Below are 25,699 nucleotides of genomic sequence, written 5' to 3' on the forward strand. Positions count from 1 at the left end.
ACATTAATTCTCCTCTCGGGTTTATGACCTAGTTGCCCATAAATTTTTATCTAGTTAAACTTACTCAGCATAGATTCCATCTTAACTGAGCAGGACTTAAATCAAAATAAAAAGTGGGTGATCACTTCTGCAATAGTTCTGCCACGATTAAACCCGTGTGCATATTTTCCCAAGCCCATTGTAGCTTGCAGAGGTCATAGGTGGGAAAGATGATTGATTCCTTTCTCTCCCAGAAGTTTGCATGGATTTTGAAAGCTAGGCAGTACACATAAAGTCACTAGATCAGTATATTCTATTTGTCTTTGTTCTGTTATACAAGTGTGTGGTGTTTCCCACAATATGGTCTTAGCTTTATGTTCTAGAAGATTAAAAAAAAAAACAGAACAAAAGCAAAACAAAACAAACAAACAAAAAAACAATGACAATGGCCTACAATGATTATGAGATCTGAGGAAAGCACTAACCAACAAGTTCTTGAAAAGAGATAACCCATATCCCATACCAGTACTGGATTTTTATTTACCTCTCAAAGGCTGCCTACCCCTGGTACCCCATCACAGAGTCCTTCCTCCATACCCTCCCCTTAACTTCTGAGAGGGTGGGCCCTCCTGGGTATCCCACTACCCTGGCACATCAAATCTCTGCAGGGCTAGGCACATCCTCTTCCACATAGGCCAGGCAAAGCATCCTTGTTGGGGAATGAATTCTGCGGTCAGGTAACAAACATTTAGCTGGTGGTGGTACTGTTTTTTTTTTTTTTTAATTTGATAACCTATATTGTCTGAAAAAGGCACTGACTCCATATTAATTATGGAGAAACTCCATATTAAATTCCCTGTGTGTATGCCATGGATGTGTGTGTGTGTGTGTGTGTGTGTGTGTGTGTGTTTGTGTGTGTTAGAAAGCTTCTACATTAGCAGATTTCTATATGGCATTTTGAAACATGTTTAGTATTAGTTATTTTTTTCCTCACAATCCCTATGGTACCCTGATAATCCATCTTTCACTCCATTTAATCCTTTGTGTTTCATTATTACATTTCTCCCTACATAAATCTGTGTTATATCCCCCTTTCCTTGATAGCATCCCCAAGTAGCCCCTTATGAGTTTCAATATATAAACAAAATCTAAAGATTCAAATCTAGCCATCACACATTAGAAAGAACATAAAATATCTGGCTTTCTGAGTGCGGGTTTCTTTACTCAGGACAATTTTTTCCAGTGTCTTCAAACTTGTGGAATTCATAATTTCATTAATATTTCCAGAGTATGTATACTACATTTCATTGCTTTCCTTCATCACTTGAGAGTCATCAAGGCTGCTTCAATTTTGTGGATACTGAGAATACAGTAAGGATAGATGTGGATAATCCAGTGTTTCTGTAGTAGAACATAGATGGCAATGAATTTTTTCCATTCTAGGCACAGACTTTTTATGCAGATGATGGTGTCATTTGCTATAAAGAAGATTTTTAGTTTAACAGTGATTACATTTGTTAGCTGTTAGCTTTAATGCCTGCAATATGACCATCTTATTTGGAAAATCCTTTCCTGTGCCTTAAAGTTAAACTCTATGTCCTACTTGATTTTGTATAATATACAGGGATCAGTTTTTATGGTGAGGTCCTTGATTATTTGTAGTTGAGTTTTGAAAAGTTGAAAAATAAGAATATAGTTTCACACACACACACACACACACACACACACACACACACATGTCATCTACCAAATTTGATGAGTATTATTTGTGGAATATGCTGGAGTCTCTATTTTATGTACAGACTCATATCATCCTTAAAGAAGGATATGTTGACTTCTTCTGTTTCTATTTTTTATCCAATGTATTTTCTTCTCCTGTCTTATTTCTCTAGCTAGCTAAGATGTCAAGTACTATATTGAATAAAGAGTCGATTTCCTTGTTTTGTTTTTGGTTTCAATGGAGATATTTTCTTTGTTTTCCTCCATTTAACATGGTACTGACTGTAGGCTGGTTGTATATGCCTTTGATTATGTTGAAATATGTTGCCTGTAGTCTCAAGATACTCTAGAATTTTTAATACTAAATGGATGTTTTATATTGTCAAAAGCTTTTTCTTCATTTAATGAGATAATCATATGGTTTCTGTTCTTGAGTCTATTTATATAGCGGGACACACACACACACACACGCACACGCACACAAACTCACACACACACACACACACACACACACACACACACACACACACACATCCCTGAAACTCTGGAATGAAGTTCACTTGATTGTGGTGGGCAGCATTTTAGATGGGTTTAGTTTCATTTATAATACTTTACTGAGAATTTTGTATGTATGTCCTTCAGGAAGATTGGTGTATACTTTTCATTGTTTTCATTAATCTTTATTTTCTGTATCTGGTTCAGTAATCAGTAAAAATGCTGGAAAACATTTCCTTTTTTTATTAGATATTTTCTTTATTTACATTTCAAATGTTATCCTCTTTCGTACTTTCCCCTCCAAAAATCTCCTATCCCCTCTCCCTTCACCCTGCTCCCAACCACCCACTCCTGCTTCCCATACTATTTCTATGCAATGATGTGAGAAGCATCAGTTTTAGTTCTTAAAAGATCTGGTGGAATTCTGTGGTATATTCACCTGGGCTTGGACACCTCCCTCCCTCTCTCTTCCTCCCTTCCTCCCTCCCTCCCTTCTTTCCTTTCTTCCTTCCTTCCACTCTTTCTTCCTTCTATTTTTAATTGGGGGATATTTTTATTGCTGTTTGAATCTCTGCATGTGATGAATTTATTTAAGTTTTTAAAAACATCTCTTGGTTTATCTTTGGAATGTCATATGCATTATGAAATTCATGTATTTATTTTTAATTTTCTAATTAGTTGATGTAATAAAAGCCACCTGTAACCTTCTGTTTTTCTATACATCCACTTTGTTTCAAGAAATAATGACCTTGAGACTTCTTATATATGAATAAATGCTTAGGCCAATATCTTTGGCTATGTTCTCTGAGTAGCTAATATTTTAATTACCTGATTATTGTATTCTAAGTCATGCCAGTTTAGTTAAAGATTTATTAATCTCATTAATCTTAAAGAGAGCTTTTGATTTTACTATTTGTTTTTCTAATTTTGGTTCATTTGTATTTTGTTAATTTCAGCCTCAATTTTGATAATCGTTTTGTCTATTTTCTTGTGGTGATTTTTGTTGTTGTTTTTGTTGTTGTTGTTTTCCATGGCCTTCAGGTACATTATTTTTAACTCAGGTCTCATAAATATTATAGTTAGTGCTTATCTCTATAAACTTTCCTGTGAACTCTGCTTTCATTGTTTCCCTCTATGTTTAGTAAATATTGTGTTTAGAAATATAACATCTACTCCTGATGGGGTGTTCCTTTAGTGTGTATCCCTCTTTTCTCTTCTGACTAGTTTTATTTGAGGGCTGTTTTATCAGAGAGATCAGCTCCATATTCATGTGTTTTGTTTTGTTTTTTTTTAATTCCATTTGCTTGCAATAGCTTTATCTACACTTTAACCTAAGGTAGTGTCTTTCCTTGACAATGAAGTGTCTTTCTTGGAGACAGTGTAAAGGTGGATCTTGTTGTCTAACCCAAATTGGTTGCGGACATCTCCTTCTTATGAAGTCAAGTTCTATAATAGAGTCAATACTGATCAGTTTCTTTTCATTACTCCTATTCTATTGGTTTGTGCTGTTTTCCTGGGTCATTTTTGATTACTTCTTCTGGAATAGTTTACTAATTCACTATAGCCTCCAGAGAGTGTTTACCCTTCTCCGCAGACTGAATCACTCCTTCTGTGTCCTCAGTAGGAAGACTGATTAGACTGACACATTATAAGGCCCTTTAACTTATTTTTACCATGGAAAGTTTTTTTTTTCTTAATTTTTAATCGATTATTTTTTTCTAGTTACAACCAAATAATGAATTAAAAGATAGATCTCAAAACTAAACACACAAATGAACTGTAGGTATTTTTTAAAATGTTCAAAAGTACTTATAAGAATGTATGGAAGAAAAACATTTATTTACTGCCATTGGAGTACACGTTTGCTAGGGTAGCCAATGGAGAAGTCAGCATGTAGGTTTCTCAAAGAGTAAATACATGCACTCTATGACTCAGCTATCCTATGTCTGAGCATATACCCAAGCACTCCAGATCTTTTCACAGAGATATTCTCATTTACATGTTTATTGGGGCTGTATTCATACTGGCAAAGAAATGGAATCAGTATCTATCAACAGACAGATATACAATATTGCAGAAAAATGGATGCATCTGTGAAGTATAATGCTTACCAAGGTGACAAAAACTCAGAAAAACAAAAACAAGTTCTCTTATATGAGAATCTAAGCCATCAATCAATGCATTCTCTAACTCTCTCTCTCTCTGTGTGTGTGTGTGTGTGTGTGTGTGTCTCTCTGTCTCTGTCTCTCTCTCTCTATTTCTGTCTCTCTGTCTCTCTGTCTGTCTCTCTCTCTCTTGCTATTGCTCTCTCTCTTGCTCTCTTGCTCTCTCTCAAAAACACATATGCTTATACACATATAGCTCTGTGTGTCTAAAGCAAATAATCAACAACAACAAAAATCAAACACAACCCCCCACCAAACAAAATGACAACAATAACAAAAAACCAAACCAAACCAAAACAAACCTCGAAAGCATACCAAGAGAGAGTAAAAATAGGTACTGAGTCTTAGAAAAGGAAGTACATCATGTATGCAGTCCAGTGCCCTCTGCCCACCTGACTTCACCATCCTCTCTTTGTCTCATCTTGCTCTGGACATAACAAACTCAGAGCTAACAGAGGAATTCCATATTTCATCACAAAAATATCAACAATATGAAAGATCAATGCAGTATCTTCTCTCCTAAACCAACCACTCCTGACAAAGTGCCTATCAGTGAGAATTACCTAGATGAACTTCAAGAGGCAGAATTTAAAAGAGCATTAACTTTTGAGACACTGGAGAGCAAACAAGGGTCCTGTACATGCTAAAAAATCCTCCACTATTAAGTTTCATCCCCAAAGCCTCAGGTCTTATTTTGAGTGATGCATTCAGAGGTCACATTTTTTTTTCTTGATGTGATTTGGAATTACTTCAATAACTCAAACTGGTGAAATTTAAAATGTAACTTTCTATGTTATATTTAAATAACTATCTTAGATAAATGTAGAGCTAGTGAACCTAGCTAGCTAGATGATAGATGGTAGATAGATCAAAGATTGATAGATGACAAAATGGTATATATATATATATATATCATATATGTATATATATGACATATATATATAAATACATCATATATATGGATAGATGATAGATAGATAGATAGATAGATAGATAGATAGATATGCAGTATGTATCTTTCCTTTCTCTTTTTAAATTCTCTCATATATTACATCTGAACTGCACTTTCACCTCCCTCACGTCCACATAACCTATCCTCCCATCTCTTCTCTTTCTTTCATATCCAGCCCTTCCCCCTGCCTCCTTTCAGAAAATAGTAGGCTTCCCAATGACATGAACAAAACAAGGTATAACAAGCAACAATAAGACTAGGACATATCATCATATCAAGAATGGTTAAGGCAATCCAGTAGGAGGAAAAGGTTCCCACAAGCAAGTAAAAAGACTTAGAGACACCCCTGCTCCCACTGTTAGGAATTCCATAAGAACAGCAAACTACTCAGTCACAACATATATGCAGAGGGCTTAGGTCAGAAAAATATAGGCTCCCTGATCTCTGTGAGCCCCGATGGGTGATAGTCATTGATTCTGTGAGCCATGTTTTCCTATTCCAGTGGTGTTCCTGAACTCTCCTCCTGTCATTCCCCCATCCTCCACAGGATTCCAGGAGTTCTGTCTAATGTTTGGCTATAAGGTACTCTTCACCTACTCCCATTAGTCCCTCTGTTGACAACTATGCTAAGTTCCAGTCCTAGAATACTTTGCAGTGAGGACAATCTCTTTGTCAAAGGTTTTGTGGCTGGGTTGGTGTGCCAAGTCTTCTATTTGAGGCCTTGCCTGTTTACACAGGATGACCATTTCAAGATTCATATCCCCCATTACTAGTAATCTCGCTAGGGTCATTCTCAGAGATTTCATGCATTTCCATTGCACTAGGTTTTAGCCATGCCCTTCAAATGGTCCTCACTCCATTCCTTTCTCAATCCCTCATCATCTTTTTCCTCATCTTCCCAACCTCACCCACACCTCACCCACCGGAGAAACATATTCTAATTCCCCGATGGATTTTCCTTTTCAAAATTTCTGCTTACAACTAGTCATTTTCAATTTCTCCATAATTAAATTTATATATTTTATAAATGTATAACAGTTATTACAAAGTTAATAACATTTAGTAAACATTGATCTTTTCTCTACTCTCTGAGCAACCAAATTCTAAAAGTTGATTAACATTCTCTAAAGCTAGGTGGTATGGGCTATGTTCCTGTGACATTTCCCCCCTAGGTAATTTCTAGTGTGTAAACAGTACAAATGAATATTGATTGCAAAAATCTTACTAAATTGTGTTGTGATATCCTGCCTTCAAGAACATATGAAATCTAATCTTACTAATTTACATCTGACTGACAAGAAAATATTGATTGAGCAGACGAGAACAATAAGAAAACCAATTATCAGTGCCTTCGTGATATCAAGCTTGAAAATGGAAGCGCCTGATGTCAACGAGTAGAGTATTCCATTTCAGGACTTAAAAACGTTTCCATCTCCTTTACCAAGAGAGATAATGTGGAGAAAATAAATTGAATTTCTTGCTGAGGAGAAAAGATGATTGGAGCTGAACAATGAGAAAGAGAGATTTTGGAAGAGTACAAAAATCACAGCTGTTCACTTTAAGCAACAAACAGAAGGATAGAAACGCAGAAATCAGCCACACCTATGAAAAAGAAATGCAAATAAAGCCAAATAAAACAAGTTAGTGGAACTGGAAGGTCTGCTGAAAATTATAATGCCACATTTGTATTCTTTGAAGAAATGCCAAACTAATGATTAATAAGTAATAAGCCTATGGCCACCAAAATAAGTACTAAAGAGAAGGGGCTAGCCTGAAGGGAAACAAACAAGATCAGTAGTGATATCACCAAAGGTCTGGCCACACTCTTTCCACTTGATGTCATTTCCTCTGGAAAGATGAACATCAAGGACAATAAAGACATAATTAGGTTATCAAGGAAAATATCTCATGCCTAGAAGAGCTGTTGCTACAGGATATAACATCAACATATCAATCGATGAAAGATACAATTCTGTACACCTCATGGCAAATGTTCTATACCAACATAGCTTACTAACTGTACAGTTAATTTCTCCTTCAGTGTCTGTAGATGAAATACATTGATCCAGCGAAGATTGTCAGATGTTAAAGAAGAAACAAAATGACACAATGGAGTATTTATAAAATATTTGTATTTCTTAGTATTGTTTTCCTTTACCTAACTTCATAGCCTTGACAATCTATTTGCAATTCAATAAGCAACCACACAGCATAATGAGAAAGTTAAGTAAAATAACATGCTGGGGTACCATGACAAGTTCAGTTCACAAGTAACCTGGTCTACATGATAAACTTCTAGACCAGCCAAGGCTAATAGCCTGATTCCTATTCTCTCTCTCTCTCTCTCTCTCTCTCTCTCTCTCTCACACACACACACACACACACACAAGAGAACAACAACAACTTCTGGTAAACTAATAATGTAGAAACATCCTAGTACCTACAATAGTAAATCCAATCTTTTTTCATCACGAAAGAAAATGATAAAATAAAGTTGGAATTTCATTAAAAACAAACAAACAAACAAAAAGATGTTTTACCTTGTCCAGCGTTCATATGTGGGTCTGTGCCTAGTCTTATTGTAACTTGCTATACCATGTTCAGTTGATATCTGTGAAAGCTGCTCTTTTCTGAAGGGAAATAGAGGAGTAGATTTGAGGGAGGTGGTGAGGAGGGACTGAGAGGAGAAGAGGGAGAGAAAGAGTGGTCTGGATGCAGTGTTTGAGAGAAGAATGAAAAGAAAATGTATGAAAAAGACAATCTAGAACATCCAGGTTGCCTCAAACACAGACAACCTAGAACCAGGACATGTGGTTCCTCTGTCATGTCTCTTCTATAGAGATATATCTATTGTTAGAACAGATGTTCCATTCTTTATCTAAGCCACCTTCATTCACCTTCTTTTACTAGAATAGAAACTGTCCACTTACAAAGGAACCAGTTAATATCCTACAGGTGAATTGCTTTCTTAGTAGACTTGAATATATATATATATATATATATATATATATATATATATATATATATATATATACATATATACTCCTGGAGGCCAGAAGAGGGTGTTTGATTCTCTGGAACTGAAGTTATAGGCCTTTGTAAGATGCCTGATGTGTAAGAGGGAAACAAAACCAGGTCCTTAGTCACTTAAATGCTGAGACTTCTCTCCATACTTTTAAAAATGCAGTCTGAGACTTTGAGCCCATGGCCTAGTATTGTCCAAACTTAGAATGAATTTTTCCTTCTCACTTAATCTAATGTAGAAAATCTTTCACAGACACACTGAGATGTTTGTTTTCCCGATGACTCTACATATGGCCAAGGTGATAATGAATATTCTCAATCTGAAATGGTGACTGTCATGGCCTAGATGTCTGCATTCTGTCTACTCAGACCTGGCATGGAGTCTTGATTTTCAGCCTAACTGTACACTTTCATGTGTTGAGGGATGATCTGGTTACTTCATTTCAGTTAAGCAATGGTGATTTAATATAAACAAATATAGTTACTGTCAAATGATTTCTTCTTTATTTTAAATATTGCAAATTTTATCATAGCAAGCTGTTCAATACCATCAACTAATGTTTTTCAAGTGTCTTGCTCTCTGATTTGTTACTTATTATTCACATTTGCCTCATAGTCTAGAACCTGTGACTTGAGGATTAGCACGAAAGTGTGAAAAGATCAGGAGCGCATATGAACTTTGCTTACTTTATAAACCATGTTATAACTATTTGTGTTGTGTGGAGGAAACCATGATTAATTCCAACTGATTTGTAGTCTACCATTGCAGAGAAATTTATTCTATATGTTTATAAGTTTTGGGGTGCCCAATTACCATTTCTTTTAATATTCAGGACAGTATCATAAATGTATTTAGCGTTAGAAAGTGATAATTTAAATAAGACAGCAAAAATGAAAAAAATAAGGCAGCAATAGGTAAAAAGAAATGTAAAAAATTTCTGAAGTGAAATTGGTGTATAAGAACAGATCATTTATTAAGTCTTTTAATGAGCTATGTTGGTTGGTGACAAGTATTTGGTATGTAATATACAGTGAATGTCATCGATGAAATATTTATGGGCTAATATAAAATATTTCCCCATTTAGAATAATAAACACACATTCATTGCAAACATTTGGTGGGTGATCAGCCAAAATATTGAGATTAGAATGTATGTGCAGGTGTTCCGTTAACATTCTTATCCTGCTCCTGCTTTAATTAGTAGTGTATATTTTATGATTTGATATGAAGGACAGAATTTTCCTTTCCTGTAGAGATTCAATTTCTACAGAAGGAGTGAAGTTTCCTGATGTATATTAAAAGGATTAGACATACAAGCTGCTATTTTGTAACCTTTCCATTGCTTGTCAAAAAAATCACCATCATCCATACATGGTTACAATAACAGTGGCATTTCACAGATAAGGACAAGATTATTATTCATGGAAACTTTACAGTCACTCCTGACCCTCCCAAATAGATAAAACACGTCAAGTTCTTGTCCTGCAGATGGGAGGTGACTCGTTCCAGGTCAGTAAGGATCAGGAAGAGGATGGATGTCCTCTGTGAGGAAATGCGATGTCACGGTGAAATATGTCCAGTTGTGGACGGAAGTTGAAAAGGAAATGGTGGAAATACCGGCCCTCATAGGAAGAGCCAAATAGATAAGTAATGAACTGCAGTCAGAGAAGCTGTTTTAAGAACGAATGCTTGTGATAACTATGGTAAAATTCTTTACTGTGGTGGAATGAGCAGGTGGACGAGCTGAAACCTGGGTGTTATGTCAGTGCTTCAAGAAATTCAGTTAAATCAAGAGGAATGAAACACTGTACATATTAAAAAATAAATCAATTCCCCTTTCAGTGGGATCTGCTTACTTGTGATGCAGAAATACTCACAAAGTTCCCAAGTTCCTTTAATATTGAGGATGTAATTAACCTCTAGACTATAGCTATAGCTATACCGATAGCTATACTTATAGCTATAGCTATAGCTATACCTATTCCTATACCTATACCTATACTTATACCTATACCTATACCACCCCTCTCTGTATATATAAAGAAACCCATTACTAACTTAAGTATTTGGTTTAGTGAAACACATTATGAATTAATCATAGTATAAAGTCTTACGTAATTCTCATGACAAAATCTGACTACATTTCTAAGTCCTCAGAAATATAGATCAGCATGGTAATTTGGAAGCAGACAATAAGGGGTGGGGTTAGAGATCTTCCAAACAAATGTTTGCATGTATGGATGGGGACCTGAACTTGATTTCTGGAACTTGCATAGAAAATAAATCTAGCTGGTGGCATGCGTTTTTAATACCACTGCTGGGAAGAGATGGAGTCAGGCAGACCATGTGTTTCAGTGGCCTAAATAGAGTGGGCAGCACCCGAGGCGCAACACCCATGGCCTCCACATATGTGTGCAACCCCCTATATGCATTCATCTGGTCACATATAAACCATTCACACAAAGACGCACGGCACTGCGTGATGCCTTAAATGTGATCATTCCAAGATGAGGCTAGCGGCTGTTGACATTGGGTAATTACATGTGAGTTTCTCATCTCCAAGTATCATGTTTCCACTAATACAGATTAAGAAGTCTGTATGAAGGATAATTGCCTCTGTGGCTTGTGTATAACATAATTAGATTTTTGTAATGCAAAGTGTTTTCCTAAGTGGAACATGATTTTTAAAACTTACTGAAATGGCCACCAGAGCAATTCAACTGAAGACAGAAATGTTGGCACACGTAACAGGGATGTTATAAAGACATGTTTATCTCTTTTGTTTCATAGTTTTCAGAATTCCAAGTCCTGATTATATGGCAGACACATGTAACCTGATTTCAATTATGTTTTCTTATTGGAGTTTGTGTACCAGGTGTCCAGACCACTAATGGAAAACACAGTCTCTGTCTGCTTTGTATAAATACAATCTTAAGGCTGACTTGTCTTTGAAGTGCCTGATTGCTGTTTCATTACAAAGTATCACTCTTTATTTTAATTAACAATCATAATTGAGGTATAATTGCTTATACTTTAGAAAGGGGAGTGATTATACTCCCCTTCTCCATCAGCCCTCTTACACTCCTCATATCTTCATCATTTTTCCTGATCCTTCTCAAAATCAGGGACTCTTCTATTTAAAACAGTGTTGTTACAGGTACTCATGAAAGAATAAACACAAATATAACCTTCTGAGTCTCTTCAGTGCTGCCTGCTTATATATGTTTCTAGGGCTGCCTTCTTGGTCTTAGTTAACTAAACTGGGGAACAGCTTTAAAAGGTTAATACTGTCACCACCATAGCAAGAACAATAACAATAACATCATCATAATAATACATTCCAGAGTTCTTTGTGCATTTATCTGCCTAGAAGGTTTATAATATATCTGATGATCTCATGCAATCGAGTTTATTGGATGGTTGGCAATATTTATTTTACATATACTTTCTTCAATGGAGTCATCTCATGATAAAATGATTGCTGTGAGAATCTAAGATTCCCTAGGACTCACACATAACTGGGTGTGGCAATCTCATTCTATGATCTCAGTGTTCCACTTACTGCCAAAAAGAAAAGTGAAAGGTTAGGGTCAAAATTTAAGATTGTCCTCTGATCGGTGGGTGCTTAGTATGTATGCTTAGGCTCACATTTGTGAACGTGCGTGCTTATGCACACAAACATGCACACAGATGTGCAATGTTACAAAAATCTTACTTCATGAGAATGTTTTTGTTGATAGGCGAAAGTTAACTAAAACTATGAATATAGACCTTTATTTCCATTCTGGCGGGAATGTGAAGGTCAATATGGTGCAGCGAGAGTGCCTTAAAGCTGAAGTGAACAAACGAAATTTCAGACTCCATCTCTGCAGTGTTGCTCTACAGACATCCTGTAAGTCTTTCCCCAAGGGCAAACCTAACCTCAACGGCAACCCATGATTCAGGTAATTCTTCCCTTGATATTCCCATGTCTCTGAGAAATAATTCTGGTCAGTCTGGTAGGTAAAAAAATCTGCCTTTGGGTGCCCCTTCTTGGAAATATGTTCTGTACTAGCTGTGAGCCCTTGGGATCTCTAAAGCTACAGAGAAGGCCTGAGACTCCTAGTAACCCTACTGTGTCCTCTAAATACACCAAACTGTAAAATCAAGTTGTTTTCTTGGCCATGTAAAAGGAAATATGAGTTGATCCTCTTCTCTTTCATCTGCTCCAAGTTTTAGCTTTTGCTGTGCTTGGAACTGCACTGGAATGTTTGATGCTCGCTCTGTTAGTTTCATGCCCTCTTCCATTGACCAACAGTGAAATGGTACTAACTATGCCAATCCAGGAGGGCTGTTGAGAAAAATATGTATGTATGTATGTATGTATGTATGTATGTATGTATGTATGCATTATGTATATTCACCTTATAAATTCTATAATTACAATTTATAAGGTGGGCCTAGATACATAGCCATTAACAGGACTCAAATATTTAATTTACTAGAGTTTATCTCTTCATGTGTTCTTCAAAACAAGACAGACTGTGATCTCATATATCTCCCAAGGTCAAGACTTTATTCTCCAATTTCACCATCAAATCCTTTCCGACTTCTTTATAGGGAAGGCAATCCAAAATGGCAACTGCAGGAAGAACTAGAGCCAGATGGTAGCAATAATTTCACCATGGAAAAGTATAATCATATTTTTTGTCTCACTTAATTTCCTGCTAGGAGCATGACAACACCATTTTTCTTCATTCAACAATTTGGCATACTTCAGTATCTACACATTAGGTGAGGTGAGGTAAAACCACATTCTAAAATTGAGTGGTCTATTTATAGACTGGCAACTAGTCTAAAACACAGACTAAAAGTATGAATGAATAGCAACAGTGTTGCAAATGAGTATTAGGAATGAAGAATAATTAGAACCATCAGTGCAATCCATGTTTTACTTAGTTTATTAAGATTAAATTGTAATTTAGAAGCAAATTATTTTACTTCAAAAATATATTAGCTCCGAACTTTGTCTCTGTAACTCCTTCCTTGGGTATTTTGTTCCCCATTCTAGGAAGGAACAAAGTATCCACACTTTGGTCTTCCTTCTTCTGACAGAAGGAAGGACCATCCAGAGACTGCCCCATCTGGGGATCCATCCCATAAACAACCACCAAACCCAGACACTATTGCACATGACAGCCAAATTTTGCTGACAGCACCCTGACATAGCGTCTCCTGTGAGGCTATGCCAGTGCCTGGCAAATACAGAAGTGGATGCTCACAGCCATCTATTGGATGGAACACAGGGCCCCCAATGGAGGAGCTAGAGAAAGTACCCAAGGAACTGAAGGGGTCTGCAACCCTATAAGAGGAACAACAATATGAACTAACCAGTACCCCCAGAGCTTGTGTCTCTAGCTGCATATGTAGCAGAAGATGGCCTAGCTGGCCATCATTAGGAGGAGAGGCTCTTGGTCTTGTGAAGATTATATGCCCCAGTACAGGGGAATGCTAGAGCCAGGATGTGGGAGTGGGTGGCAGGGGGAGGGTAAAGGGGACTTTCAGGATAGCATTTGGAATGTAAATGAAGAAAATATCTAATAAAAATTGTTTTTGGAAAAATATATATTAGTAGTGAACACTAAATTAAAATTATTCAACATCATTTCAAAATAGATGTCTTTTGTTGTTGATATATCTACATATATATGCATATGTTTTAGAGATTTCATTTAATAAATTATAATTATCCAAAAATATGTTTGTATTACTAACCTAATTGTCTTAATTTGTATCAGTTAAGTTAATTTCAGAGATATGCATTACTGAAGGAATAAATTTTATTGTAATTTAAGAACATATTTAATGAGCAGAGAATAATTTTTTGTACTTTAATATTAGTTTATTCCAGTTTTAGTGTTTGAGGCACTAAAGCCGAAAAATGGGAGTTGTCTTACAAGTCAGTTTTCAAAAGCCTATTGTTTGCTACTATCTTCTTAGTGGGAGGTGATTTTTAAAAATTAGAAAAGTTCCTTTTCAGGCTGACACATATTAGTAAAATTTATTACATCATTTTTTGCTGACACTGAGTAATTAACCATTATTAATATATCTTGCCATATTTATGTCTTGGAAATATTGCTTAAAACAAAAGTTAGATTTATATGTCCAAAGGAACAATGCAAATAGAGTTATATTCACATAGCTTACTATACCAGCAGAATGATAATTCATAATATGACAGGTTACATCATATTTAGTCACTCCACATGGTTGCCTGCTTCATGTCGTTTTCTTTCACGTGACTAAGTCGTCTACACTTGTCACTTTCCTTGCATAAATGATATGACTAGTTAAATGTTAAACTTTAAAATATTTGTACTTCTTTGAACATTGTGAAGGAACACATATGACAGAAGACTACATTTCATAAGTGACCTGTGTGTTTTCGTTGGTGAAATTTGTCTTCTGGCGTATTCATACATATATGTGCAGTACATTCTGATAACTCTTACATCACAATCTCCCTTGTGACCCTCCTACATTCATCACCACCCTCTCTTCCCCACAAGCCTCCTTTCTTACGTTCCTGAGTTTTTGTTTTGCTTTGCGACCAAATGGATCTAACCAGGGCAATCTGTGAAGCTACATTTGGAAACCTGGTGTCTTCAGCAAGAACTATTTATATGATGGCAGCAACTCTCAAGTTCCCATAATGCATCATGCCCAGAAGATGACATTTTGTACCCCATCTTCCTGTTTTCAGGTTGTTGCTTTCTTTCTGTTTCTTGTGCAATGTCTTCTGAGCTTAGGTGGATTGATACAAAGGTCCTGTTTACCTCTAAACACTCAGCTGTTGTGTGTTCTCAGTACCTTGAGCAGTCATGTGTCTTTAGCCTCACTTCTTACAGTAAAGAGGCTTCTCTGATTAAAAGTAGCATCTTTGTATTATCTAGAAATATAAATATTTATAAGATAGTTTAAGGCTATCCTTCCTGGAGCCAATTACTTTTCCACACATTAATCTATACTTTTTAAAAAAAAACTTTTGAGATTATAATATAATTACACCATTTCTCCTTGCCTTTCCTCTCTCCAGATCTTCTTATGTACCCTTCCTAGTCTTTTACAAATTCATGACTTCTTTGTTCATTCACCGTTGTTACATGCATATGTATATACATGTACATTTCCAAAATCACCAGCTGTATTATGTTTGTATTATGTATTATATCTGAATTATGTTTTAAAAATGATGTGCTCTTTGACAATTATATACAATGTTTTTTTTTATCATAGTCTTTCCATTTCTTCAACTATCCCAAAATCTTCCCCCACCTTCCTACCTACCCAATTTTATGTTCTCTTTTTCATTCTAAAAACAAAGAAACAAAACCATATGAAGTTTAGCGTGTTAGCTGGGTAGTTTTCATTGCAGGCCTGTCCTAGAGTGTGGTTGACATACCAACAAGAAAACTGACTTTCCTTCACTAAACAGCAGTCAAATATTGATGGCTCCTTGGGTAGGGATGAAATCCCATATGATGTCCTTTCCTGCATTCTGAGTTTCTTTCTTTCTTTCTTTCTTTCTTTCTTTCTTTCTTTCTTTCTTTCTTTCTTTCTTTCTTTCTTTCTTCTTTCTTTCTTTCTTTTTTCTGCCTTGAGTTTGCTCAGATCTTGTGCAATGAGTCACAGTCTCCGAGTTTATTTGTTAATCTGCCCAGTTATGTCTGGAAAACTATTTCCTTGAAGTCATCTACTATCTATCTCTGGTTCTTAAAGATTTTAGCCTCAGAGAAGAATATGTTCTAGATAACTCCTTTAAGGTTGAACATTCCAAAGTCTTCTATTCTCTGCCTACTGACCAATTGTGGGTTTCAGTGTTGTCTACAATTTATAATAGCAGAGAGGGATGCTCTCCTTTGAGACAGGCCTATAAGCCAATTAAAAAAAAAAGGAATTTGTTACCCCTATAAGAGTCTGTCTCACTATTAGACAATCGAGTACATCTTGCTTAACCAGTGGGTAGTGTGGATTGTGGAGTTTTCAGTTAGATAAGGCTGTTGTTGTGTGGTATTTTCCCTTATGGGCTTATATAGTATCCTCCAAAAATATTAATATTAGCCAGAAGGGAAGAAGATTCTAGCTCTTTTTATTTGTATTTTGCAGTCAAGGTATGCGGTGTCTGCAGCGATACCTCTGCATATGGTTAATGTAGGAAACCAAGAAGAATGGCAAGGTCTGCTGTTTAGGGGAATGGGTTCTAGACCCTCATTGAACAACAGTTCCAAAAGTGGTACTCTACAGTTGGCACTGGGGCTTTTGTTTAATAACCAGTAACTTCTAGGAACAGTGTTTGTGAGTGTGACTGTGTGTGTGTGTGGGGGGGTGTTTGTACATTGTGCGTTGCACATGTGTGAGTGTTAATGGTTATATTTTTAAATTAGGAACAGGATCACACATTTCTGTGACTTTTCCATATACATTTCTGTTTGGTTAACCTTGGTTAAACCCTTTCCCTCTTTGTCCTCTTCTTCCCCATTACCTCCCTGCTTAAATCACTTGGGCTTTCCAAACCATAGATGCTCATGCACCTAATATATCTTGTTCTCATATTATACACATTAAACACTAACTGTCGGGGAAATAAATTAAATTATACAAAATAGAAAAATATATATGGATGTTTTTATGGAGCTATGTGTGTGAATTTTACAGTGAAAATGATGTTATATGCTATCATTATTTTTAAAATTAAGAACTAAATTTAGACTTGGTTTTAATTATTATGTAAACACTAGAGTAAATGGTGTGAAATCATTAGATCAAAATTTCACGGGAGGGATGTGATGACTTTTTCATTTTGACTTGCCTTGGCATATCTTAATTTCTAAGGCTTTTCATTTCCCCAGCATGCATGTTTTGATAGGTATCTTAGTTAACTAACGAATCATGCTTGGTTTACAGAAAAAAATCCCTTGTGCCAGTGACACTATGTATGTCCAGTTTTAACTCTGCCCATGAAAAACATTAAATGAGTTTAAATTTTTTTTTTATTTACTGAAGCATAAGCAATTCACAAGCTTTCTGTATATCTAACTTTGATATGAAAAAAGCAGGCAGCTGAGAGATCTTTAAACTCTACTCAGAAATGGTGCCAGTTTTATTTAAGCCGAGCATACAATTTATTTTGATTGTTTTTCTTCTTCCAAAATTCTGGAGTTCAGAGTTACCTTGAAATTGTTTTCTCAAGTTTGGTTCCAGCCAAAGTCCAAGAAGTGGCTTATGTCTGTCAATATTTGACTTAATGGATTTGTCCTATGTTGGTACTTTGTTCCTTTCATACTTGACTGTGCCTATGGCATAATGATGTGAATCTTAGAAGACTGCACTTTGAAGTGGCACTCAAAAACCATCAAGAACTCAGTAACTGTTTAGACTAGCTGTTGATTCTTTGTAGAGTTTCGAGATAAATCATGTGCTTATGAACTAATTTTCTTCATCCCCAAATTCCTTTAGTATCTCAGTGAATTGCAACCATACTCATGAAGTTGGTAAGGCAGGAACAGTATGCTAACATCCAAGGTGTGAAAGCAATGAGTTATCTGAATGCTAAGGTTGTTGCTTAGTGAGAACTTTCTGCAACAGGAGTAAGTCAGTCAAGGAGAACGTCTTCATCCGTGTCATGAAGGGTAGTTGTTTTGAGTTGGAGAATGTCCAAAAGAAGCTATATAAAAGGTATGGGAGTTTTTCATGCCAGGGTTGGTGGCATATTTACTACATTCAGCCATTGAGAGGAGAAAGCCTGGCATGAAGTAACATATGTAGATTGTGTCCTACTCCAGCTTGTAAACAAGGTGTGGTAAGAGATGAATGTACACAGAGCGCTTTGCTGGGGTGCTCACATTTCTGAAATCATAAGAAGCTTTTATTAATATCATAGATTTTGGGTTCAAGTTCTCAAATTCTCTTTAAGAATTTTCAGCAGCCTGCTCTCTTACTCACCCACTAGGGGACTTTCGGGGGGATGGCATTTGAAATGTGAATGAAGAAAATATCTAATAAAAAATAAATTAAAAAAGAGTTTTCAGTGGGAGAGGAAAAAGGAAAGGACTATCCATGGTTAACAGGTCTGTCAAAGATGGATGCTGAGAGTACAAGACATATCAAATGGAGATATCACATGACATCTTCAGGGCAAACTAAATCTTGAAATACTTTCAAATGGTGGGGTTGGGCAGGAGAAACAGTGATGGTGGATATGATGAAAACAATATTGGCAGGCCATCCTCAGCAATAAAGTTTGGACAGTGTATGAAATGCCGTACTGTGAGTTCATTCCCAGACATCTGTTTTAAGTTAGTAGGTGGAGAGTTGGGCTGGTTGCAGATGGGAATAGGAGGAGAGGTACGTTACTTACTTTTATGTAACAGGGATCACATTGCCCAACAAAAACAACTTATGGAGGAAAAGATTTATATTGTCTAAGGTTTTCAGAAGTTTCAGTCTGCCATGGAAGGGAAAGTATGATAAAAGCATGTAGACCAGGGGCAGAGGCTGCTCAGTATTGACCTATGAAAAAATTTTTCTTCTACAGTTTCATGGATTATACAACGCACTCTTGTTAACATTATCTCACACTTTTACCTCTTGAAAACTCAGCCTTTTCTCTCCACCACTCTCCCATCCCCATATGCAGGAGTTTGTGTTTTGCTTTGTCCCATGCTGAGTTTCACCAGGGATATTCTCTGAAGTCTGGCGGGATTAGCGCAGTGGATATAAAACCAAAGACAATGACTCTGTCTCTGCCAGAATTCATCAGGAACCAAGAGTTCAGCAAGAAGGAGCAAAGAACTGTGATTCTGCTATTGCCCGTGTTATAGGCTGCTTCCCACTCTTGTGAAGGCTCAGCATAGAAAACCCAAACTGATGTGAGATCATTATTTCAATGGTTATGTGACAGGCAGCAGACAGCACTTCAAAGCCCCTTTTCTTTATCTTTTCCCTGGAAATGTTTTTCCAAGCTCTTTATTGTGATGTCCCCTGTTTTTAGAAAGGATTGTATGTCTTATGTAGGGTTAAACATCCAACCACCCCTGATTCTCAGCATGTTAAGCAGCCACGAGGTTTTGTATTCATTTACCTCACTCATTTAAAAGGGACACTCCTCTGATTAAAGCTGAGAATAGTATTTCTCTATGGGCATAGACATAAATATTTAGATGATAGTTTGATACTATGCCAATTTAGCTCTTCAGAAGTAGTCATTTCCCCCGTAAGGCCTAAGACCTCCTCTTCCATTTTTTTTAAAACCAGGTTTATGGTACCAAGTATGAATGTGTTTTGGGCTTCGGGTTAATTGACAGTAGAGTTGATTACTCCCTTAACAGATGTGTCAATTAATATATAAGTATACACATTTCCCATGGCAGGTTGGTGCTATAGTTCGTAGTGTTCACAGCTGGGTAAGACTCTCACCCCTTCACCCCCTCAGCAATCTATGTGTCACCCCTGATGCTGCGATGGCTTTTATATACTGAAGAACCTTCCAACTCACTTCCGGTTTGATTTCTCTGTAGTTTTCATTGAAGATGGATGGTTTCTTCAGCAGTAGTGTCTTCTTATCTAATCCTGATGAGCAACCAAGAGCGATAGCAAAGACCTGTTTTGTTTTTGGGAACTTTGGGGAAGTAAACTTATAAGAAAGTACTCCATGCCTGGTGCTTTGATTTGTTTAATAATCCATGAATTTTTGGGTGCCGCACTGTCCAGCTATGTAGGATTTCACCCTTGTAACTCTTCGTGTTCATCTGTGAGTTTTAATTGGATCACAAATTTTAGGATCACAAAGTACATATGGATTTCTCATTCCTCTTTTGTCCTGGTCTCTCCCCTCCATCTGCTCCATTCCTTCACTCCATTCCTGATTAACTCCTGTTCTCCTTGTATAATTCTTCTCACTGAGTTTTATGCATGTCTGTTATCCACATGCTCTTATGTATTTCTTCACCAAAATGGCCCCTTTCAGGTTTCCCTGAACCCTCCATGTCTTCCAAGGGAAGCACACAAATACAGTTACTTGTAGCTAGAATTCATGGAAAGGAGAAAACATACAGCATTTGTCTTTCTACACTTGAAAATTTTACTCACTAGATTTTTTTTTCTAGTTCCACCTATCCATTTATCTTTGAATTTTAGTTTGTATTACAGCTGAATAAAAATTTCATTATGTGTGTCCCATTTTATTATCAATTCATCAGTTTATTGATACAAAGACTGGTTACATTGCCTACTAATTGTGACTGCAGTAGCTAAGACCATAGATGCCCAAGCTTACAGTAGGAAATAGAATCCTGTGAGGAGAAGCCTAGGGGTGGTATAGTCAGATCATTTGACAGTTCTATTTCTAGCTTTTTGAGGAACCTCAACACTTTTTTTCATTAGTGGCTTACGACAGTTTGCACTCACATCAATAATAAGTAAGGCTCATTTTCATATATGGTGCCATCTTTTGTAGTTATTTGATTTCTTGATGATAGCCATTTTGATAAAAGTGAGAACACTCTCCAAGCAGTTTTAAATTGTATTTCTTTGATGACTAATGTTGATGCTGAGGGTAAATACTTTTTAAAGGTATCTATTAGCCATTAGTATTTCTTTGTTGATTTGTTTTAAATGGAACTGATGGGAGATCCCAGACCAACATCTCAACAGGTGGGTCTATGTTTCAGAATGCAGAACTGGAGATCTCTATTGCACAAGAGATGGAAAAGATGGTCACTAGCATTTGGGAGCTATAATACTAATAAAAACTAAGGCAGATGTTGAAAGGAAAAAGAAGAAAATAGGAACAGTAACTTGGATATGTGCACTTAAGGGGAGAAGTGAAATGGGCACGATGGCTCAGTGGTGTGACCATGAATTACTGGCATCTATCCTTGATCCCCAGATCCTAAAGGTATAACGGAAAGCCGACTCTAAAATGTCATTCTCGGACTGCCACATGGCTGCCATGGCATGCACACAGATAATAACAACAATAATAATAATATCATAATAGATAATAATAACAATAATAATATAATACAATAATAAATATATTATAAATATGGCATGCACACAAACAATAATATATTTTACATTAAGAACATGGCATGCACATTAATTATAATAATTAGTAATTACAATGATTATTATTACTATTTTTACAATAATTATTATAATTATTACAATAATTACAATAATTATTATTACTAATTTTATCATTGTTATAGTGTCTAATTTAAAAAGAGGAAAGAAGAGATATTGAAGGAGCTCATAAAAATCTTTAAGGAACTGTAAGTTCCAGGAGTGTATAAGGGATCTTTGTGAGAACTGTTACAGTAACATTGGAAGTCAAATTAAGAACCTGCTCACCTGCATAGAAGAATGAAAAAGAAATGGAAGTGATAAGCTAAGCAAATTCATGCTCTGTTTCAAGGTGTTTGTGAGAGAATAAAACACTGACCATGAAGTACGATAAGATACCAATAACCCTTACTGGTGATTTGTGGTGTATTAGGTGATAGAGGGGATGTCTAGAAGCATGGGTGTGGTGGGAATAACTCATTAAGGCAGAGATGTAGAACTGCCAAGGAAATTGTGGTTGATCAATTACATATTGTGGCATCTGAAAGTATAGTCTGTTAACCACTGATTATATAGCAAGTGGGTTTGAACCTTTAAACAAGCCAAGCTTCTTAGTCAATATGCTTCTACTCCATCATATAGAGATATGTTTCTCCATAGATACGCTGATAATTAGTGTATAAATAAAGTAATCGAGACAGCTGCTGCATTCATGGACCGACATAGTGAACACTACCAGTGAATAATTATCATTTGAGAAATCATCCATATGTGTTTCTGTGAGTTGCTGTGAGTTTGAAAAGACCTGTAATTGACAACAGCCTCACAATTTTTAGGATATTAGTTTGGGCTCTTAATTTTTCATAGTTCAACTGATAATCTTATGGTATAGAAAAGATTGCAACTGCAGTATGTGAAGGTCATACCAATATATTTAATACTTCCAAAGTTAATAAGATAATATACTAAACTTAATGAACTTAGATATTACCACTAAGAGATATGAGAAGGGAGGGAGGAATGTGCTCTAGATAATCTGGAAGCACAACCTTTTTGTTTTGAATGATGTCATTCTTTCCCAATACCTACTATAAACAGGACATTGAGCTCAGTTCCAGTACAGAATAGGAGTTAAGACTGGATCTGCAGGCTGGGTCCTTGATTTACTCTTGCACGTAGTACCACTTTGCACACCCGGAGCTTTTAGCTTCTGTAGCACTTATTCACACTTTACACTGAGCTTGGAAGATAACCAGGATTTAGATCAGCAATCAAAAGATTAATTTAAAGGCATCCAGTGGTGGGAAAAATCTGTTTTTTTGTTGTTGTTTTTTGTTTGTTTGTTTTGTTTTGTTTTGTTTTCTGTTTTGTAAGTTTTATCCTTGAGCAAAATGTCTAGCTACAGGTCAAAGATACTCGGTTGTTTGACTAAGCACTCTGTGAGCCAAATATACTTCAAAGGCTAAAGAAAAGATAGTCACAGGAAATGAGGCTTGGCTCCCAGTACAGCTGGACTCTGCAATCGCTTTACCTGATTACATTTTATTCTATATTAATCAAGGAGATGTAAAAAGTGTGGTCAATATTTTAATGAGCCAAGATCATTAGAGTTAAGCTTCATGAAGTCCGGTGATCTATCTTGTTCATTACTGAATCCCCAGTGTCCACTTCAGCCCTTGGCATCCATCAGAGCCTTAATAAAGGTGTTTTAAAATAATCCATGGAAGGACAATGAATTGAAGTGCCAAACATCAGCATCTGGTCACAGTTCCGTCTCTGAGTTAATAGTTCAGCCAAACAAGTTTTTCTTGTTTCCTTGTTCTCAATATTTTAAAATAAGGATTACTTATTGATAAAAAAAATTTTCTTCTGATTTCATTAAAATGCTTGACAAATATATTTGAAATTAGTTGGCAATTGCTACCTTAAAATACATTTTATTTTACAAGTGGTATAATTGCTAAACTTATAAATCAGGTCATGCAGTAAACAAAATCACATAGATTTGAGGATATTGATTTTCTCTGATCACAGTGAAATGTTCCAGGGCAGCTTTCCCACGCAGAAAGTTTTCAAAGTACTGTGAACAAAGAAGAGGAGCCTTGGGGTGCAGGGTTTTATCTTTTTTCAGTTTATTTAAAGGAAATATTGAGTCAGAGCCCTGAACGAATTCTTTCTTTTAAGTTCCCAGTGTGATGCCTGCAGGTCAGAGTTGAGGCTATGGGCAGGCAGGTGGGAGGGGAACTCCTAGTCTGAAATGTGTGAAATACATTACTAACAGAGGGTAGGCAGTATTCATAATAACTAGTGCCATGACACTTTCTTTATAGAAATCTGAAATGAGAATATTAAAAATTATGAAATTAGTTCATGAAAGAGACAATTGCAGAAATTATACTGTACTGACGCCCCCCCCCCCATCTCTCTCCTATCTTAGATCTTCAGGAATGTAACTGGGATAATTGTCCAAATCAAATCCCATGCCCTGTCATGGTGAGTAGAACCATTTAAAATGCCATTTTTTTTCGTGTTTATCTGTAATTTTTTCCCATTGGTAATCACAGTTTTCTGGTGATTGGTATAGGAAATTCAAAGAACTGATTTCCATGTTTTAATTCTCTTTATGATGGAAAGGCGAATGTTTGGCTAGGGATGCAGCTCAGTGGCTATTGTGACTGACTTTGCCTAGGGCCACGTACACCTGGTGTACGGCAGGATGGTATACTGAAATTCTAGCATGGGGAGTTTGAGGCAGGAGCATCGTAAGCTCAAGGTCGTCAATCGTTACAGTGTAAGTACTAAGAAAGATATTGCACGGTAGAATCGTTAATTATCCTGAAATGTAAACATGCCATGCATAAACTGGCGAAACACTTGTCAGGTTTCTCTGAACTCCGGCCAATGTAAAATGCCTGAAAAATCAATTCACTTGTTACTATCAGACTCATTTCACAAACGGTGTGGGAAGGATTCATCGTCCATGTGTATGTCTATACATGTACATATATATACATATGCACTGTAGCCAAGACTGGAGATCTTGTTCATTGTTTGAACTTGACTGATTGTTAGTTTTTCTTGGCTTTCTTTAATGTGTTCACACACACACACACACACACACACACACACACACACACACACATCAAATTGTTTTGGCTAGTTTTCTTAAAACCCCTTCCCTTGAGTTCCTTTGAAGGTTACTCCTTTGACCCTGAAGGTTCAGAAAAAGTAATGAGGTTTTTTTTTTTTTTTTTATCTGTATCAATAGTTATTAGAGAAATACAAATTTAAAACAAAGTGGCAATAGACATAAATCACCTCTGGTGACAAAAATAAAAGTTCATAGAATAGTTACTCAGGATCTGTGGAAGTAAACTCTTAAACATGGCTGGTACAATGCTAACGTGATGTAGCCACTGCAGAAAACAGCCTAACAGCTTCTCATAAGTTTATATGACTAATTCCCAACTAGGCACAAGACAAGAAATAGAAACTTAACATCTGAGTTTCTTTTCCTGTCTTTGGGATAAAAATGCTCATCAAGAGGCAACTTCAGGAAGGAGGGGGCTTATTTGGATTCTGTTTTGAGAGGATGCAGTCCATCCTGATGGGAAAGGCTCGAAAGCCAAGCAGCAGGCAGCTAGGGATGGATTCTGGTGCTCAGCTAGCTAGTTTTCCCTTTTTTATTCAGCCCAGCAGTTATAATGGATAGTTTTAAATAAATATGCTTCATTGACTATGTCTAATTCTGTATAACTTAGTTGAAGTTAATGTAACAAAGAAAAACATTGACCCTGTGTATTAGAAAATGGACTGATGCTGGGGTTAGTGGCACACACCTTTAATCCCAGCACTTGGGAGGCAGAGACAGGCAGATCTCTGTTAGTTCAAGGTCAGTCTGGTCTACAGAAAAAGTTTCAGGACAGCCAGAACTACACAGAAATACCAAGTCTTGAAAAATATTAAATAGTATTAAATTACTTATATGTATTTGTGGGGTTTGTGTAAAGTCCATTAAAACAATGTTCATAGGAGTAATTCTTGTCACCTGACATCACATATAAATATTACTGTGGGTTTTTCTGTTATTTTGTGGCTGTAGGTGGAAAGCCTCCTTATCTATAAATAAGAATTTTAGGTGCCTTTTGGTTTTTTGGTTTTGTTTTTGTTTTTTGTTTTGTTTTGTTTTTGTTTTTGCTATAACATAAGATTTTTCAGTTCATTGTTTAATGGCACAGTGGTAGCTTACAGGTGAAA

The 25,699-nt window shown here is 36.3% G+C and overlaps 1 long non-coding RNA gene across 11 annotated transcripts in view; it reads left to right on the forward strand.

The window, feature by feature from the left end:
• LOC110311497 (uncharacterized) overlaps positions 1–25,699 on the forward strand; it is a 463,301-nt gene that overhangs the window by 107,678 nt on the left and 329,924 nt on the right. For 10 of the 11 annotated variants that reach the window (XR_015045734.1, XR_015045735.1, XR_015045732.1 and 7 more), the window contains one exon: positions 23,880–23,935. This is a non-coding gene — a long non-coding RNA (uncharacterized LOC110311497). Of the gene's footprint in view, positions 1–14,809; positions 15,081–23,879; positions 23,936–25,699 lie in introns of those variants that run through there. The other variant, XR_015045737.1, reaches the window with a different exon arrangement.

The sequence above is a fragment of the Mus caroli genome, unplaced genomic scaffold, assembly GCF_978045245.1.
Source record: "Mus caroli unplaced genomic scaffold, Mus_caroli_1 scaffold_17, whole genome shotgun sequence".
Lineage (NCBI taxonomy): Eukaryota > Metazoa > Chordata > Mammalia > Rodentia > Muridae > Mus > Mus caroli.